Source organism: Protopterus annectens, chromosome 6.part1, assembly GCF_019279795.1.
Source record: "Protopterus annectens isolate FY-2018-M chromosome 6.part1, PAN1.0, whole genome shotgun sequence".
Classification (NCBI taxonomy): Eukaryota; Metazoa; Chordata; order Ceratodontiformes; family Protopteridae; genus Protopterus; species Protopterus annectens.
In genome coordinates this window covers 575,051,677-575,070,827 of record NC_056738.1, presented here as the reverse complement: position 1 = coordinate 575,070,827, position 19,151 = coordinate 575,051,677, and the positions used below count along the sequence as shown (strand labels likewise).

Sequence of the window (19,151 nt, the reverse complement as noted above, 5' to 3'; positions counted from 1 at the left end):
GAGGTGTTTTAGAATAGACCAATTACATGAGTTTAGTTCTTGTTGGAATTTGTCAGGGTCAAAGTTTTTATTATTTCTAACCTTTCTGAGTAAGTGTTGTTGGGAATGAATGGCTTTGTGCTTAATTACATATGTGAGAAGATGATCGCTTAGGCTATTAGGGAGGGTACCAGAGGTGTACAGTTGGGGTGACTATTTAAGTATGCTTTCTTTTTGGTTGGGTTTACCTATCCTGGTAGGGGTGGATATGATTTGTGTAAATATATGCAGGTTAATATGGATGGTTGGGGATTCTGAGGAACAGGTGCCCCAGTCTATGTTAAAGTCTCCAAGTAGTAGGGTTTCTTGGGGGTAGTGACAAGATAGCCAGTGCAGGATATCTTCAAGTGTAGATATATTGTTACCTGGGGGAATGTACATACAGATGATATTAATGCATTTATTTTTATTAAGTTGCAATTTGGTGGCAAGAATCTCTGAGTTATTAATCTGAGGTGGTTGTATTACATCTATGGTGACATTCAACTCAGATTTATAGAGTACAGCTACCCCACCCCCCTTCCTGGAAGCACGATCCAGCCTGTGTATGTTGTACCCAGGTGGTAACATTTCATTACCTGTAGTGTTAGGTTTTATCCAGGTTTCAGATAAACAGAGAATGTCAGGGGAGTGGACATCCAGACGTGCATGCAATTCATGTACCTTGTTATTAATGCTTCTAATATTGAGATGACAGGCTAGGAGAGAGTTAGTTGGCCTATTAATTGTAGGTTTGTAGCTTAGATTGCAAGTAGAGGGGGTATGTGTATCTGAAGTGGGTGGGCCAGGGTTGGGGTGAATATCACTACCAAGTATTAGGTTAAGCCTATACTTGGTGATGAACTTCTGGAATTTGTTTATTAGTTTGTGGTAGTGTTTGGAACTAGAGTTAATGTGCCTGAGGTTGAGATGTTGATAGACTAAACAAGATGATGGATAGGACCTGGTACTGTAAGTATGGTTGATGGTGGCAGGAGTTACAGCTGGGGTGATAGTATGGCCTTTCGGGACCTGAAATCTCATGAGAAACTGGTTTTCATACAAGGTAAGGAGGTATGGTGCGAACAAGAGGGGTAGTAAAGAGGAATATATCATTATTTGTGATTCAGCTAGTGAGTTAAGGAACTGTTTTACCTGGTGATGCAACATCAGAAGATAGAGTGGTGAGGTAAAAGTACTGGAAGGGGGATGGGACAATGTCAGATGAAAGCTAATAGGTGCTATTAAAATGTAGGTGGAAGAATGGGGGTGGGAAGAATTATCCCAGATGAAAGCAGATAGGATCTAGAAAGTGGGGGAGTGGCTATAGTACTTTAAATTTAGAGGTACTGGGGGCGGTAGGGAATTGGGGGCAAGGAGGGGAGCGAAGAGAGCCCGAGGATAGCGAGGGCGAATGTAGCGGGGCTATTGCAGTTTACAAGGTTTCCTAAGGTGTCCTAAAGCTATAAGGTAAGTATTATAGCTCTTAATGTAAGAGTCCGTTTACTTAAGTTACAGGGGAAGGAGGCAAACATTCAAGTAGAAAAAAGAGCCCTATGGCTGACCAAAATGGTGACCTGCTTAATTGCACAGCGTGAAAGCTTAACAAATGCTTTTTGTATGCAACCTACTCTGCTTAAATGCTGAGAGAAACTGATTTTGTTATGGTGACCAATTGCAGTCCTGTAGACTCCATTTTGTGGGTAAATGTAGAGTTCAACTAGGAAAGGAGAAAAGCAGAGATTCTAGGGTAAGCAAGAAGGCAACAGCAGGCAGTTAATTTATAATAATACATTCAGAAAGGTTTGAGGGTGAGGGCTAAAGTAGCACACTTCAGAATGAACTAAGATTTATAGCTAAGAAACCTAAGCAAGAGAACAATGCAGTAAGTAAATATTTGCCAGATTTTAAGATATACCAGAAAAACTAAATTGTTCACAATTGTACAACTAGAAAATTGCCAGTAAAAGCACTTCAGGTATAGCTAGCCCAAGTTATTTGGGTCATAAAAGCACTTCTTTAATGAGTGTGTGCAATTTAAACATTAAAAACACATGCAGCAAGTAGGAGCTCTGATTATACACTTCCTCTAGGTACAGGTTCAGTTTAAACACAAATATTACCACAGAAATTCAGTAAAGTCACTAGCTAGTTATAGAGCCTCTGCAAAAAAAAATAGAGCAGTCTGTGCAGAACCAGAATTTAGCAGCAGGTCATTCAGTTACATAAAAAAAGTAAAAGATCCATACAGTGAAGAAACTTACACTAAGTCACTCCAGGTCAGCCAAGGGGGAAGAGAGAGGGAAATCCTAAGCATCTAGATTTGAAAATGATGCCTGTACTGAATTGTAGCAGTTTGACCTGTTTGAGGAAAGAGGGGGTGGGGGAAATGAGAAGACAGTAGGAGTGGTTACAAGGAATACCCTGATTGAGTCAAGACACCACACCAGAGGCAAGTTGAATGTAAGGGCCTAAAATCTGCACTCAGCACTTTAATGTTATTTGCACTCAGCACTTCAATTTTAGTGTTACTTGCACTTAGCACTGTAATTTCACTTATGTTTAGCAGGAAAGACAGACCAACAGTATACAATTTTGGGAATTTTTACAAGGGTTACTTGTTCAAATGTTTGCAGTTTACAAGGTTTCCTAAAGCTATAAGGTAAGTATTATAGCTCTTAATGTAAGAGTCCATTTACTTAAGTTGCAGGGGAAGAAGGCAAACACTCAAGTAAAAAAAAGAGCCCTATGGCTGACCAAAATGGTGATCTGCTTAATTACACAGCACTGTAAGCAAAAGCTTAACAAATGCTTTTTGTATGCAACCTACTCTGCTTAAATGCGGAGAGAACTGATTTTGTTATGGTGACCAATTGCAGTCCTGCAGACTCCATTTTGTAGGTAAATGTAGAGTTCAACTAGGAAAAGAGAAAAGCAGATATTCTTGGGTAAACATTAAGGCAACAACAGGCAGTTATTTTATAATAATACATTCAGAAAGGTTTGAGGGTGGGGGGTAAAGTAGCAGACCAGAATGAACTAAGATTTATAGCTAAGAAACCTAAGCAAGAGAGCAATGCAGTAAATAAACACTTGCCAGATTTTAAAGATATACCACAAAAACTAAATCAATTGTTCACAATTGTACAACTGGAAAATTGCCAGTAAAAGCACTTCAGGTATAGCTAGCCCAAGTTACTCAAGTCATAAAAGCACTTCTTCAATATGTGTGTGTGCAATTTAAACATTAAAAACACATGCAGCAAGTAGGAGCTCTGATTATACACTTTCTCCAGGTACAGGTTCAGTTTAAACACAAAGATTACCACAGAAATTCAGTAAAGTCACTAGCTACTTATAGAGCCTCTGAAAAAAAATAGAGCAGTCTGTGCCGAATCAGAATTTAGCAGCAGGTCATTCAGTTACAGAAAAACAGTAAAAGATCCATACAATGAAGAAACTTACACTAAGTCACACCAGGTCAGCCAAGGGGGGAAGAGAGAGGGAACTCCTAAGCACATAGATTTGAAAATGATGCCTGTACTGAATTGTAGCAGTTTAACCTGTTTGCGAAAAAGGGGTGGGGGGAAAGAGCAGGCAGTAGGAGTGGCTACAGAGAATACCCTGATTGACTCAAGACACCACACCAGAGGTAAGTTGAATGAAGGGGGCCCAAAATCTGCACTCAGCACTTTAATGTTATTTGCACTCAGCACTTTAATTTTAATGTTACTTGCACTCAGCATTGTAATTTCACTTATGTTTAGCATGAAAGACAGACCAACAGTATACAATTTTGGGAATTTTTACAAGGGTTACTTGTTCAAATGTCAGGCTTTTGCAGTTTACAAGGTTTCCTAAGGTGTCCTAAAGCTATAAGTTAAGTATTATAGCCAGTGGCGGCTGGTGACTTCAAATCAAAGGGGGGCTGAAGGAGACAGCTGAATCGGTGGGGTCAACGGGGAAGGGATGTGGCCAACCAGAAAGGGGAGGAGCTATGCTCAAAACCACAAAAACTAACTTTAATTAAATACGCTGCCCTGCATGCCAAACCATCATTATGAGAGTCTGATCAAGACAAAAATAAGTGTAGAAGAATAAAAATATTCAATGCATTGGCTGCATGACAGCTTACTTAATATCTAGATGGAAACAAAAGGTTGTGAGGCATGAAAAAATAAATTACTTTTTAAATACATTACTGGAATGCCAGTCAAAACCAAGTATAAGAAAAACAAGAAGCACTCAACTCAAACCACTTCTCCTTGCACTGCAGTTCTAATTATAATTTATATTCAGCTTTATTAAAGTACCAAGTAACATGCTGAAAGTAGAAATATCTGTGATGCCCCCACTTGTAAAAATGTTTCTTATCCAAAAAAGACCTGCTGACTGACAACTATCTACTTGTTTCATGGGGAAAACATGATCAAAGTAAAAACTGAAAAGCAAACCAGAAACAAACTCAAGATACACTGCTTACAGGATTACTGTACAGGTTATGGACCACACATGATTGGCATTCTGTTTAGTTTATGGGTAAAGTCTGTAGAGATGACTGGAAGTCTCCAACAAGTGTAATGAGCTTTTTAAAATAATGGAATCCTGTCCTTTAATACCCAAGGCTTATACATTATCTAGTCAAGTATTCTCTGCATGGCAACAACAGAAAGGCTTTCAATGTTGGCAATTCTTTAACAGTATGCTTAGTAAAGCTTACTTGCATCTTACAATCTCAGACAAGCTTACCTTATGGTCATTAAAGCATTGCTACTTAAACACAGAGCAACAGGCACTTTCTGAGTAATAAGCATAAATCTGAGTAATAAGCATAAATCAACAGTTACAAAAATATGACAGAAACCAGACCGTTCTGCAAAATCAAGGACAGATGAAAAGCCACTGTAGTACTTGTGTCTACTTTGGATGGGGACACACACTGCACATTTACACTGCATAACTTCTTCTTGCCTTGCTTGGAGACATCCAGAGTCGCTACATGGGGGAGTGGGGTGCAACAAGTATGTCACAATTTGAAATGTCTCTGACTGACTGTGATGGCCCTGACACATTTGTCATACCTCTCAATCTCAGAGCAAGAAATCTGGACAAAGCCATACACAGAAGTGGGACAAAGGCCCAAAAATAAGGACAATTTTTAAATATTGCTCTAATAAACTTAGAAAGATAATAGAATAGGTCTTGCATTAGTATGAATTTTCTGAAGGGTATAAAATCTGAAACTCAAATGTCTGTCATTATTTTCTAACTTCAGTCTTTAGTGATTTGTCACTAATTTGCCAAAACACAATTTTATGAAAAATGGACCAAAAATGTGATGCAAAAATATAAAATAGCCACACAATACAGCTGGGAACCTGTCAAAGAAGGGACACTTTAATATTAGTACTGCTAACTTGAGCAGCTGACAAAATAAAAGAATCTACATGCATTTCAAGTAATCTATAACTTTGATTATTACAGTTATTTCTTAATTGTAAACCCTCCATGTTTTCTTCCAAAATTGCTATTTTGTGGAGGGATTATTAGGGGGAACAGCAACATTTTGAGCCAAAATCAGGGACAGTTGAGAGGTTGGCTATGCCTAATTCTATAAAGCAATTTATTTGCATGTACCTCTCAACCTGTTAATGCAGTAAACCTGAACAAGGCCAAATGTATTGGGGGAACATATAAACAGTACTAAAAATTGCTCTTGTATAAATTGAGACAGTTGATAGAATAACATTTCTTACTTTAGCATGCATTTTTCTGAAGGTTATGAAGTCTGAAACTCAGTGTATCATTATTTAGTGACTTAATTCCTAAATGATTTGCCAGAAAACTACAAATTTTATGAAGAACAAACCAAAATAAGAAGCAAAAATCTATTCATTCTTTGAAAATCTGACAGTTGGGAGGTATAGTTCAGCTGGGCCTGTCTGAGTTTGCTGCCCTTCCCCCCTGACAAAATCATGGTTGAATGAGGCTTCTGCAGCCATTCCAATGAACCATTACTTGGCTATTTCACTCCATTTACCATAAACACTAATGTGCATACTGCTTTACTTCTATGATGAGTTGGACTTCATTTGAAAGTTTTAGTTTGCATTTTACAGCACAAACACTAAGCCATCTGCTAAACAAAGCAATGCAGTCTCACAATGAAAACTTAGCATTAAAACTTCTCTGCCCTTGAAACTCACATTCATTGAAACAGCATTGAAACCCACATTCAAAGAAAATAAATTTTGCCAGTGGCAGATAAAGATTAATTTTGGGCTGTTTTCAAATCATAGGCCCCTTGCATATGAAACATACATGTGCTCTTTGATACACCTTCTTCATTGTACTAAATTATATTCCTTGTACAATACAGTACAGTTGTTAGAGGGCGTTTTAAATTTGTTTTGAACATTTTTCTAGTAAGCATTGAAACTAAATGCATGCACCCATAATGGCAAAACTGCCCAGTTCAGAACATTTATCATAAAAGTCTACTCAGACTTCCACAGTCCACCATTATTAGTAAATATGCACAATTCTACAGTCAACCATTATCAGTAAATATGCACAATTCCACAGTCCACCATTATCAGTAAATATGCACAATCACAATTCTACAGTCCATTATCAGTAAATATGCACAATTCTACAGTCCATTATCAGTAAATATGCACAATCTCTGAAGAAGTAAAAGTCATCTAAATAATTCCACATTAAAGAAATCTGTAACTAATGAAGAGGTTGCTGCTAGCAAACACCTTTATATTTCATGGTTTCATCGAAAAATAAAGTGTCTGTTGCCCCTCAGGAATAAATTGCCTATATTACATTAAAACAATAAGCTAGTAATATTGCAAGAGGAAATGGATGGCAAACTGATAACAGACTCATAGTTAGTATCTTCACCAAGGAGAACATTCTCAGTATGGCAGCATCCACCCCTTGTGGGAGTAGAACCCACAGCCTTCTGCATCAAAAGCAAGTACACAACCTGTTGTGCTATTAACAAGGCAAACTAGCTTCACTTAAGCAACACTAAACTTCTGTTCCCCTGCAGCTCTCAGCTCCTTGTAAAATCTACTCAATACTCAACTGCATCTCAACTTCACAGCACAAGAAAACTGGAAAAAGCCAAAATGTATTGGGTGGGGGGGTCAAAAGCCCAAAAACCAGGGACACATTAAACATTGCTTGTATAATCTTGGAAAGTTGCTAGAATAAAATGCTGTGCTACCACCATACATTTTACTGCCAAGGTCCCTGTGCAAAACAGTCAGAGCAACATACCACTACGCCAGATCAGCTGCTTTGTAAAAGAGAAGAAGACTGAAACTTAAATGGCTATCATTTAGTGAATCCAGTTCTCACCACAGCTGTCAACCTCTTAGTACAAAACACCTGGACAAACCCAGTAATGAGGGAATACAGCCCTCAAACATATTCAGTGAATTCAGTTCTTGCCATAGCTGTCAACCTTAGCACAAAAAACCTGGACAAAGCCAATAATGGGAGAATACAGTCCCAAAAATAGGGACAAATTTCAAATATTCATCTTATAAACTTAGAGAATTGCTAGAATAAAAGGTTGTGTTACGGTTGTGTTACTATGTATTTTCTGAAGAACATGAAGTCTGAAATTCAAATGCCTGTCAATTTTACTGCTGACAGAACAAAAACAATTTTCAGCAAAGACCCAGGGAGAAATACTGCAGACACGTCTTTGTAAAATGACAGGGCACCAGAACAAATCCACACAAACACAGTGAGGAGATGCAGACTCCACACAGAAGGCAACCCAGTCAAGAATCAAACCAGAAAACCTATAGCTGTGAGGCAACAATGCTACCACTGCCCCATCAAATATACAAGGACTTAAACCTTCAGAAACCTGAAGTCTGAAATTCAAATGCCTGTCAATTTTATTTAACATTTGTTAATCAGGACAGTCTGACTTGGAACAAAAAAAAATGTTCAGCAGAGGCCCATGAAGAAATAATGCAGACATGTCTTTGTAACATGGGAGGACACAAAAGCAAACCCACACAAACACAGGGAGAAGATACAGACCCCACAAAGAAGGCAACCCAGCCAAGAATCAAACCTGAGAACCTGCAGCTGTGAGGCAACAATGCTACCACTGCACTATCAAATATCAAGCATTGCAGTATTTACAAACCACAGATATTATGAGGAACAGATCAGATCAAATATGAGGCAAAAATCTGCAATTTTTTTTTTTTACAAATGGTGGTGGGTAGGGAATTCAGGTCTTTAACACCTGCATACAAGGTACAGGGTTCAGGCCTGAGGTATTCCCTACCACACACACACCTGTAGTAGCAAACCACAAAAGTTAAATATACTGCCCTGGGTGCCAAACCGTCATTATGACAGTCCAATCAAGACAAAATGAAGTGTAGAAGAATAAAAATATTTCAATGCATTGGCTGCATGACAGCGTAATATCTAGATGGAAACAAAAAAGTGTCTGTTGCCCCTCAGGAATAAATTGCCTATATTACATTAAAACAATAAGCTAGTAATATTGCAAGAGGAAATGGATGGCAAACTGATAACAGACTCATAGTTAGTATCTTCACCAAGGAGAACATTCTCAGTATGGCAGCATCCACCCCTTGTGGGAGTAGAACCCACAGCCTTCTGCATCAAAAGCAAGTACACAACCTGTTGTGCTATTAACAAGGCAAACTAGCTTCACTTAAGCAACACTAAACTTCTGTTCCCCTGCAGCTCTCAGCTCCTTGTAAAATCTACTCAATACTCAACTGCATCTCAACTTCACAGCACAAGAAAACTGGAAAAAGCCAAAATGTATTGGGTGGGGGGGTGGGGGGTCAAAAGCCCAAAAACCAGGGACACATTAAACATTGCTTGTATAATCTTGGAAAGTTGCTAGAATAAAATGCTGTGCTACCACCATACATTTTACTGCCAAGGTCCCTGTGCAAAACAGTCAGAGCAACATACCACTACGCCAGATCAGCTGCTTTGTAAAAGAGAAGAAGACTGAAACTTAAATGGCTATCATTTAGTGAATCCAGTTCTCACCACAGCTGTCAACCTCTTAGTACAAAACATCTGGACAAACCCAGTAATGAGGGAATACAGCCCTCAAACATATTCAGTGAATTCAGTTCTTGCCATAGCTGTCAACCTTAGCACAAAAAACCTGGACAAAGCCAATAATGGGAGAATACAGTCCCAAAAATAGGGACAAATTTCAAATATTCATCTTATAAACTTAGAGAATTGCTAGAATAAAAGGTTGTGTTACGGTTGTGTTACTATGTATTTTCTGAAGAACATGAAGTCTGAAATTCAAATGCCTGTCAATTTTACTGCTGACAGAACAAAAACAATTTTCAGCAAAGACCCAGGGAGAAATACTGCAGACACGTCTTTGTAAAATGACAGGGCACCAGAGCAAATCCACACAAACACAGGGAGGAGATGCAGACTCCACACAGAAGGCAACCCAGTCAAGAATCAAACCAGAAAACCTATAGCTGTGAGGCAACAATGCTACCACTGCCCCATCAAATATACAAGGACTTAAACCTTCAGAAACCTGAAGTCTGAAATTCAAATGCCTGTCAATTTTATTTAACATTTGTTAATCAGGACAGTCTGACTTGGAACAAAAAAAAATGTTCAGCAGAGGCCCAGGAAGAAATAATGCAGACATGTCTTTGTAACATGGGAGGACACAAAAGCAAACCCACACAAACACAGGGAGAAGATACAGACCCCACAAAGAAGGCAACCCAGCCAAGAATCAAACCTGAGAACCTGCAGCTGTGAGGCAACAATGCTACCACTGCACTATCAAATATCAAGCATTGCAGTATTTACAAACCACAGATATTATGAGGAACAGATCAGATCAAATATGAGGCAAAAATCTGCAATTTTTTTTTACAAATGGTGGTGGGTAGGGAATTCAGGTCTTTAACACCTGCATACAAGGTACAGGGTTCAGGCCTGAGGTATTCCCTACCACACACACACCTGTAGTAGCAAACCACAAAAGTTAAATATACTGCCCTGGGTGCCAAACCGTCATTATGACAGTCCAATCAAGACAAAATGAAGTGTAGAAGAATAAAAATATTTCAATGCATTGGCTGCATGACAGCGTAATATCTAGATGGAAACAAAAAAGGTTGTGAGGCATGAAAAAATAAATTACTTTTTTTTTAAATACATTAATGGAATGCCAGTCAAAATCAAGTATAAGAAAAATAAGCAGCACTCAATTCAAACCACTTCTTGCACTGCAGTTCTAATTATAATTTATATTCAGCTTTATTAAAGTAACAAGTAACATGCTGAAAGTAGAAATCTCTGATGCTCCCACTTGCAAAAATGTCCCTTATCCAAAAAAGACCTGCTGCCTGACATCTACTTGTTTCATGGGGAAAACATGATCAAAGTAAAAAATGAAAAGCAAACAAGAAATAAGCTCAAGATACCTTGCTTAAAAGCATTACTGTACAGGTTATGGACCACGCGATTGGCATTCGGTTTACGGGTAAAGCCTGCAGAGATGACTGGAAGTCTCCAAGTGTAATGAGACTCTTAAAATAATGTAATTCTGTCCTTTATTACAAATACTGGCATATGCATTTCAATACCCAAGGCTTATACATTATCTAGTTAAGTATTCTCTACATGGCAACAGAAAGGCTTTCAATGTTGGCAATTCTTTAACAGTATGCTTATTAAAGCTTACTTGCATCTTGCAATCTCAGCCAAGCTTACCTGACGGTCATTAAAGTATTGCTACTTAAACACAGAGCAACAGGCACTTTGAGTAATAAGCATAAATCAACAGTACAAAAATATGACAGAAACCAGACCATTCTGTAAAAATCAAGGACAGATGAAAAGCCACTATAGTACTTGTGTCTACCTTGGATGGGTGGGATTCTCTGCACATTTACATGAGCTACAATACTTACTTTAATTCTACACCTTCCACTCTGTTCTTCTTCTCTAACTTCTTTTCTTTCTTCTTCTGTTCTTCTTCCTTCAGGCTAGGCTAGCACAGGCTGCACAGCACAGCTGACAAAATCCACCCAAATAAAAAAAAAATTAAAATCCAATGCCAATTGCCAAATAATAAAATCGGACACCACAAGTCAAGCCCACAACTCAACTGACTGATTCTCGCTCTTTTCCCAGCACATAAAGCCTGGGAAGAGAGTAACAACCAATCAGCAGCCTTTAGCCCAGCAAGCACGTCATGACGTGCCTGCGGACGTCGCAGTCCGAGCCCCTTCCAATTCTATGCGGTTTGGAACTGCATAGACTTCTGGGCATCACAATGATGCCTTCATTACACCACCGGGCTGCAATCAAAATAAAAAAAAATCTGTTTAAAACCGCCGCAGCCCGAGGAGGTTAAGTGCGCATGCGCGTACTTCCGAGTCGCGGACTCGAATTTTTACATTAAACAGCTGCAAAGGTATTTATTTATTTTTTTTTTACAATTCTTCTTCTTTTTAGCTGAGGGGGCTGCAGTCCAGCAGTCCGATGCCACGAGCCGCCCCTGATTATAGCTCTTAAATTAAGAGTCAGTTTACTTAAGTTACAGGGGAAGGAGACAAACACTCAAGTAGAAAAAAGAGCCCTATGGCTGACCAAAATGGTGACCTGCTTAATTACACAGCACTGTAAGTGAAAGCTTAACAAATGCGTTTTGTGTGCAGCCTACTCTGCTTAAATGCTGAGAGAAACTGATTTTGTTATGGTGACCAATTGCAGTCCTGTATACTCCATTTTGTAGGTAAATGTAGAGTTCAACTAGGAAAAGAGAAAAGCAGAGAATCTAGGGTAAGCATGAAGGCAACAACAGGCAGTTATTTTATAATAATACATTCAGAAAGGTTTGAGGGTGGGGGGTAAAGTAGCACACTTCAAAATGAACTAAGATCTATAGCTAAGTAACCTAAGCAAGAGAGCAATGCAGTAAATAAACACTTGCCAGATTTAAAAGATATACCATAAAAACTAAATCAATTGTTCACAATTGTACAACTGGAAAATTGCCAGTAAAAGCACTTCAGGTATAGCTAGCCCAAGTTATTCAGGTCATAAAAGCACTTCTTCAATATGTGTGTGCAATTTAAACATTAAAAATACATGCAGGAAGAAGGAGCTCTGATTATACACTTTCTCTAGGTACAGGTTTAGTTTAAACACAAATACTACCACAGAAATTCAGTAAAGTCAGTAGCTACTTATAGAGCCTCTGCAAAAAAATAGAGTTGAATCAGAATTTAGCAACAGGTCATTCAGTTACACAAAAAACAGTAAAAGATCCATACAATGAAGAAACTTACAGTAAGCCACACCAGGTCAGCCAAGGGGGAAGAGAGAGGGAAATCCTAAGCACCTATATTTGAAAATGATGCCCGTAATGAATTATGAATTGTAGCAGTTTATATATATATATATATATATATATATATATATATATATATATACACACACACACACACACACACATATATGTATATACATATATATATATATATATATATATATATATATATATATATGTGTGTGTATATACATATATATATATATATATATATATATATATATATATATATATATATATATATATATATATATATATATATATATATATATATATATATATATATATATATTACAGAAAGGATAATTACCGAATGATTAATCAGAATAGAATGTGTTATGACTTGGTTTGTAATGAATGGAACAACTCTAATTTTAAAGTATATATAAAAAAATTAAAAAAAAGTACAATGGTATGTCTATATGGATTTATATTATCATGATGACAATCATCAGACAACATCTTAAAATCAGCCGATGGCACTTGCCTCCTGATAAATTTGCGACTTAAATTCAGTAAATATGTCTGGCTGGCAGTATTGAAAGGCAAGTATTATTTCATACAAATATGTGTATGCACATTTAATTTGTAGCCAGTTGACTGCAGTGAAAATATAAGACTCTGGGAGAGAAGAAATTAGAAACAAGGTAATGGATGAGGAAAAAATGATGGGAGAACATTGCTTGTACAGTCATACATAGCAGTGTGAGATTCTTCGGATCATAGGAAGTTACTAGGGTATTTGCCCTGAGGCTCTTATAAGCCTAGCCAAGAGTTTAGCCCATGTTTAGAGAAGTCAGCACCCAAATCCCCTATCCAGCAGGAACACTGGTAGAATCCCAGGGGTATATTTTCTCTTTTCCATCCATTTGTACAGGTTGCACTTAAATGGGTCTGCTTGACGCCTAGAGGAAGTCTTTTCCACAGATGGTGGAGTCTCTGGGACATAAATCTGTCCTGCATACAAGTCCTGTTGATGTCACAGATCATGTTGAGGCTGCACATACAGGATTGTTTTAAGAATATAAAAAGACTAAGAGTGCTACTTAGTCCTGGTGTGGCAAGCATGATTCTGAATTCCCTAGTGCTGTGAGTTGAGAAGGCTCCTTGGTATTGTGGTTAACTTACCTGATGCATGCTGTACATGCAGGGTGTTTTCTTCGGGGTAGTGGTGGTTGTCCTTTTCTGCCTTTGATAGGTCCCTGGTGATTTCTTGAGGGTAGTCCTCTCTAATTATGGGTCTGCCCCAGTTAATGGTTGTTTTCTTCAGTCCTACATGGAATAGTGGTCATCTGGTCTATCTCCAGCTTGTGAACAAAAGGCTCTTACTTGGTTCTAAAGGAATTTTAAATTAAAAGTATTACTTGGTATGGTGACCCTCCTCTTAGCCAGTGATCAAGGATCCTCAGTCCTCATCACTGGCACTGGTAGGGAATGCTCACTGTGAGAAAAATAGACACACTATTTTCAGATGCAACCCTTTGTATCGTGAACAATTTCCCTTAAGCCCACACAGAGAATGTACATTTCAGTTTTGGGATTGGGTTTCTCTCCAGGTTCCAAATAAGATTCCGCACTGACCATTGTAGAGCTGAGTCCTTAGCCAGGTGTTCGACGCAAAGTCCTCCACTACCCAGTCTGCGAAATCAATGTTCTGTGTCCCTGTTCAAAGTACCTGACACACACAGGCTGAGATTTGATTTTCACGCACAGCTTGCCCCACTCTACAACATCCCCCCCAGACGATTACGTACATTTGCTGCCAGCAGAACACCCAAAGCCAGCTTTTACCAGGCTACCCAATTACATTTAGTAAAATTAATATCTATCAAATGGTAGTGTTTAACCATGCAGCAAGGCTTTCAGGACCGTGACGCCACAGTGACACTAAATAAATACAAGTACCGTCAAAGGTTAAATATTTTCTAAAAGACCAGCCACAATTAAAGATTTAGGTATATTTAATAAATAATAAAAAAAGACAATACTGAATATCTATTTACAGTAAACACCAGAGTTTCAGTCACAGGAAATATAAAAAAAACAACGCAGATGGAAAGACTCAGACAGATACAGAAAAAAAAATTTGGCTAATCTCACTATATTTTTCTAACTGACTGAAGAATTGCTGTTCCCTAGTTACTTACTAAAGCAAGGCAAGATGAAAGTGGATGAGTGTCTTGTCAGTTCCAAAAACAGAGTGCTCTTCTCACATCTCTCACTAGTGTTCAAATACAGCTTAGTATTGGCTACAAAATATCATAGCTGGTCACCTGACTCTGTAGTTCCAATACTACTATCTTGCTAGAAAATGAGCCAGGATTTGGCACTGATGTGGCACAATACACACACAGAACTTTAGCTAAGGTTTATAACAGGCTCTGGAAACTGTTAAACAATTCCAAAACTTCCACCCTTCCTGCAGAAACTAACAAGCCATTCTCTGCTACACCAGGGTAGTAATTAGTTCACCACTAAGGACAATAGAGCAGGATTCCAGCTTAGGCTTTTCACAGACATTGCATCTCTGGCTGCATTCAGACCTGTGAGATAAAATGTTTATGGCCTAAACCAAGTCATTCAATTCCAGGCTATTTTCTTATGGTTAGCTCAGCTGAGCATAACTCCTCCCCTTCCCTTCCATTCCATTATCCCCTGTTAAAATATACACATTTCATCAGTTACAATACAGACTGACACACATGTATATTTCTTTCCTGTCCAGCAGGGCCCATTGTTATGTTTTTAACACAAGCAACTTTACAACTACATTTGTAACACAGGCATCTGTACAAATAAGTTTGATATTCAGTTGAAATATAATTCTTTATAAAACTCTAGCTAGCTGTGCCAGCATATATTACACATACACTGCCCTACTCCACCTGGCACAGCTGGCACTACCTCATAGCATCACACTTGGCTGCGATGGTTTGTGTTGCATTCATAGTGTCTTTAATACTGTAGCTAGAATTAGAGACTTTGATGTTAATCTTCCTTCACCATCTCACTTGTCTCAACAAAACATTGTATGCAATGCAAAATTGCTATAATAAATCACCAGGAGAAACATGCACTTTTACATAAAATAAAGTGTAGAAAAAAATGCAAAATCAAATATATGGAAAAAATAAGAAATGCAGAATGGAAATTTTTTCTTTGTGGTGCTCAGTTTGGTTAAAAGGAAAGACAACTAATTTATTATAGTCAAAACAAATTAAGCAGATCTTGTGTTTTTGTGCTCATTTGCAACTGAACCCTTGCTTTTGTTCAGACTCCAGGCTGCAATATTTATCTGAGGTGTGATGTTGTCAATCTCTGACTCATAAGGCACATTTAAATGCCATTGTTAAGAGCCATTGTTTTCTAAATAATCTGATCCTTCAAATAAAACAGAATGGTTTATGATTGCCTGATATGAAGGGTTATTTTAGAGCTGTGCTGTTAAGGCTCCTATAAATAACAGAAGCAGAATGTTATAATTCAAAGTGGAAAGGGATGATAATGAAGTGGGGGTTGGTGGGTTGAAGAAATAAGGAAAGGATGCAATTTTGAATGCACATTCTTAAGTAGAATAATCATACTGAATATTATATTCATAACATTGCAGAAAGTATTTTAAGACCTAGGCTGACAAAGGAATGGAGATTTTGCTAGTAATGATAACTGCAATTAAGGGTACAGAAAATGGACAAGAAGGGTCTGGAATTTAATGGAAAAAAAATGGCAAAGGAGCCAAGGTATTGGAAGCAAATTACTAGAGGGGAATGGAAATATAGTGGGATGAGGCCAAGAAGAAGTTTGAACTACAGGTTAGAGACTGCCTTCCCTGCCAGGGATTGATATTAGACTATAGGCAAAGAAAAAAGTGATAGGGCAGTGATAGGGTAGTCTTTAGTGAAAGATCTGCTCTGGTAAAGTTTTTAGTCCAGCCTATACAGAAGCTGGTGTTAAAAAGAGATAATCAGTAGAGCATGTAAAATATTGCGTGTCAATTATGCAAATCAGTCAGAGGAGGTAAGAAGCAATTGGGAAGAGAGATTGGGAAAGCAATTTATAAAGGAACAATGGGAGGACATATGTATGGCTCCCAAGTATGCAACAAAGTATAGAAAGTTTAGGATTTTTGGTTGAAAGTCTGCATAGGTGTTTTTTATACTCCAAGCACGTGTCAAAGAATTTTTTCTCAAGGAAGATAGTAAATGTTGGAGGTGTCGGGAAGAAAAAAAAGCAACTCAGAACATATTTTTGGGAGTGTAATGGGTTGGCAGATTTTAATAATTCCTTGTTGAGTACTGTGTCAGACGTACTGGAGGAGCAAATGGCTGTAACTAAGGAAATGATCCTTTTGAAATAGGAAATTGATGTGAGCTGTATTGGTATAGAAATCCTTATTAAGTTTCATTCATTTGTGTGCCAAACAAGCAGTGACTAGAAAATGGAAATCAAAATCTAAACCAACTATATTTGAAGTACTAAATATTGTAAGAGAGAGAAAATAATTTGGGAGTGGGATCTTTAGAAAAGGAGGGAGCAAATTACATAGAAATGTAAATTCAATACATGCAGAATAATGTTCAGGTGGAGGAGTGAACTTTAATGGAAGTAAGGAATTGAGCAATTGATGTAATGGAGTGAATGACAGTTCTTATAAAGAAATAAATGTGTATGTAATTACTTCTGGCATGGGTGAGGAACATATAATTCAGTCGCCTCTAAGAAGAGTAGGTAGATAGGGTACTTTGCTGGAATTGGTGTTGGGGTAATTTATTCATTACCTGGATTGTTAAGGAGTTAATTTGATTATTCTGATCAGCAGTGGGATGGGTAAAGTGAATAGAAATTTGATTGGCTAACATAGTAATGGGCGACCAGTCCAAGGGGGACATTAATCATTGAGAAAGAGGCTGGCAGTACTTGAAATTGTTGGAATATGTTTAGTGGGGTAGTCCTATTTAGGCATGAATCTGCTTTTAAGCAGAAGTCTGGGGAGAAAAGCTCCATATAAATTTATCAAGTTTACCAAAGGTTACAGTAAGAGAGGAAGTATACATTTTATGAAAAAGCATTGCTAACAATTTATTAGCTAGTGGTTGGAGGATTAAAAACAATAAAAGACATTGCAGAGATGATTAGGTAGTCTTAACTATTAAACCCAATGAAATCAGATACAAGACAAGTTAAATATTTATCATCTGCCAAGTTATACAACATAGAAATATCTTAGTTGCATTGTACATGTCACAAACATGGCTAAAAGTCTTAAATGTTCAACAAGAGAGAAGAGAATAATATATGTATGAACAATCAGCCATAAATAAGTAGATCTACAGCAGAGGTACATTATTTACATTGGCTTCCTGGTTAAGGCTTGTATGCAGTGTTCATACATGAGTGACTATGCTGCTATAGGTGGGGTAAAAGATGTGAGGAGGAGATTGTAAGGTACAGTAGAATGGCAGTGAGCAGACTCTGTGATACTGAGTTGGAGTATTGTGACAGACTAGATGAGGTATGGGGAGAGTGAAGGGGTAATGAGGGTAAGTGAAAAGGTGTAGGAGTCACTAGAGAAGGTTTGGAGGTAAATATTCAGCATCTAGAAGAGGCTAAATAAAATATGTCAGTTTTTTTATGTGTGGATATTTATGATATTTGGAAGATGAAGTTAAATGTGTTTGTTTCAGTCAAGGGCAGATTGTGTCTGTGGAGTGATTCCAATCTTCAAAAGATAGTGGGAGAGGCAGGAGACTGGCATCACTTAGAGGAGTGAGTGAGGCAAAAGACATCAGTCACTGACAAAAGAGGGGAGGCAGGGCTCCTTATTTGCTACCAGTATGTAGGAAAAGCTATGTTGGCTGCTGTTCTGGCAAGAATGCACTCTGTACTTGCGTGTTGAAGACATAGCTGTTTTCATGCAAGAGGTAGAGTCCACTAGTCATCTCTAACTGGGAGGAAGACAGACAATGGCTATTACTTATTGTCAGTGAGCAGTGGTGGTGGGGGGTCAGGGTAGTGTCTTAAGAAAAAAAATAGAAAAATCTTAAGTGTGATTGTGACAAAGGGAGATAACTGCCAGCACAGCTATCTGGAATTTTGAAAATTGTCATTTGTGAATATCAACATGATTTATATAAAATGCTTGTGTTGCAACTGTATTAGAGCTGTATGTCATGTGTATATCAAACTAGGTTTGTCCAGATGAGTATTAAAAAGGTATTGTGTAAAGTGATTGTGCTTATGTGTATATTATATATATATTAAATGTATATATTTTAACAGTGGAAACAGGAATACAGGAGTTTAACTTCATAGAAATAGCTGAAATTACTTTATGGTTATGCAATAAAAGATGGTATCTTTCCATTTTCAGTGCAACAAGAAACAGAGTCTGTGCAGGGAAGCTGTATTGTCTTCAGAGTGAAATAATTACTACCTCTGAAAATATTACTACCTTTGAAAATATGAAGGAATGCAATTCTTTTATGACTTCCAGCATATGCCAAAGATCTGAGGTCTATGTATTTTCACAGGTAGATGCTAAAAACTGCCAGCTTCCAGCAGTGAAGGTTTCACTTGCAATAGAGTAAGATGACAAGAAATGATGTCATTCTGCAAGCTATCCTAACAGTAATATTTGAGATATTAATTTGAAGAGTGTCTTGGTGAAGACAGAGCATTCTGTATTCTGTCTTGGACCTGACAAGAACTATTTACCACATTT

At 37.8% G+C, this 19,151-nt stretch overlaps 1 protein-coding gene across 1 annotated transcript in view; it reads left to right on the top strand.

Annotated features, from left to right (window-relative positions):
* The window catches only part of RASGRP2 (RAS guanyl releasing protein 2), a 1,579,354-nt gene that overhangs the window by 272,929 nt on the left and 1,287,274 nt on the right, over positions 1-19,151 (top strand). The gene's annotated exons all lie outside the window — the stretch shown is intronic.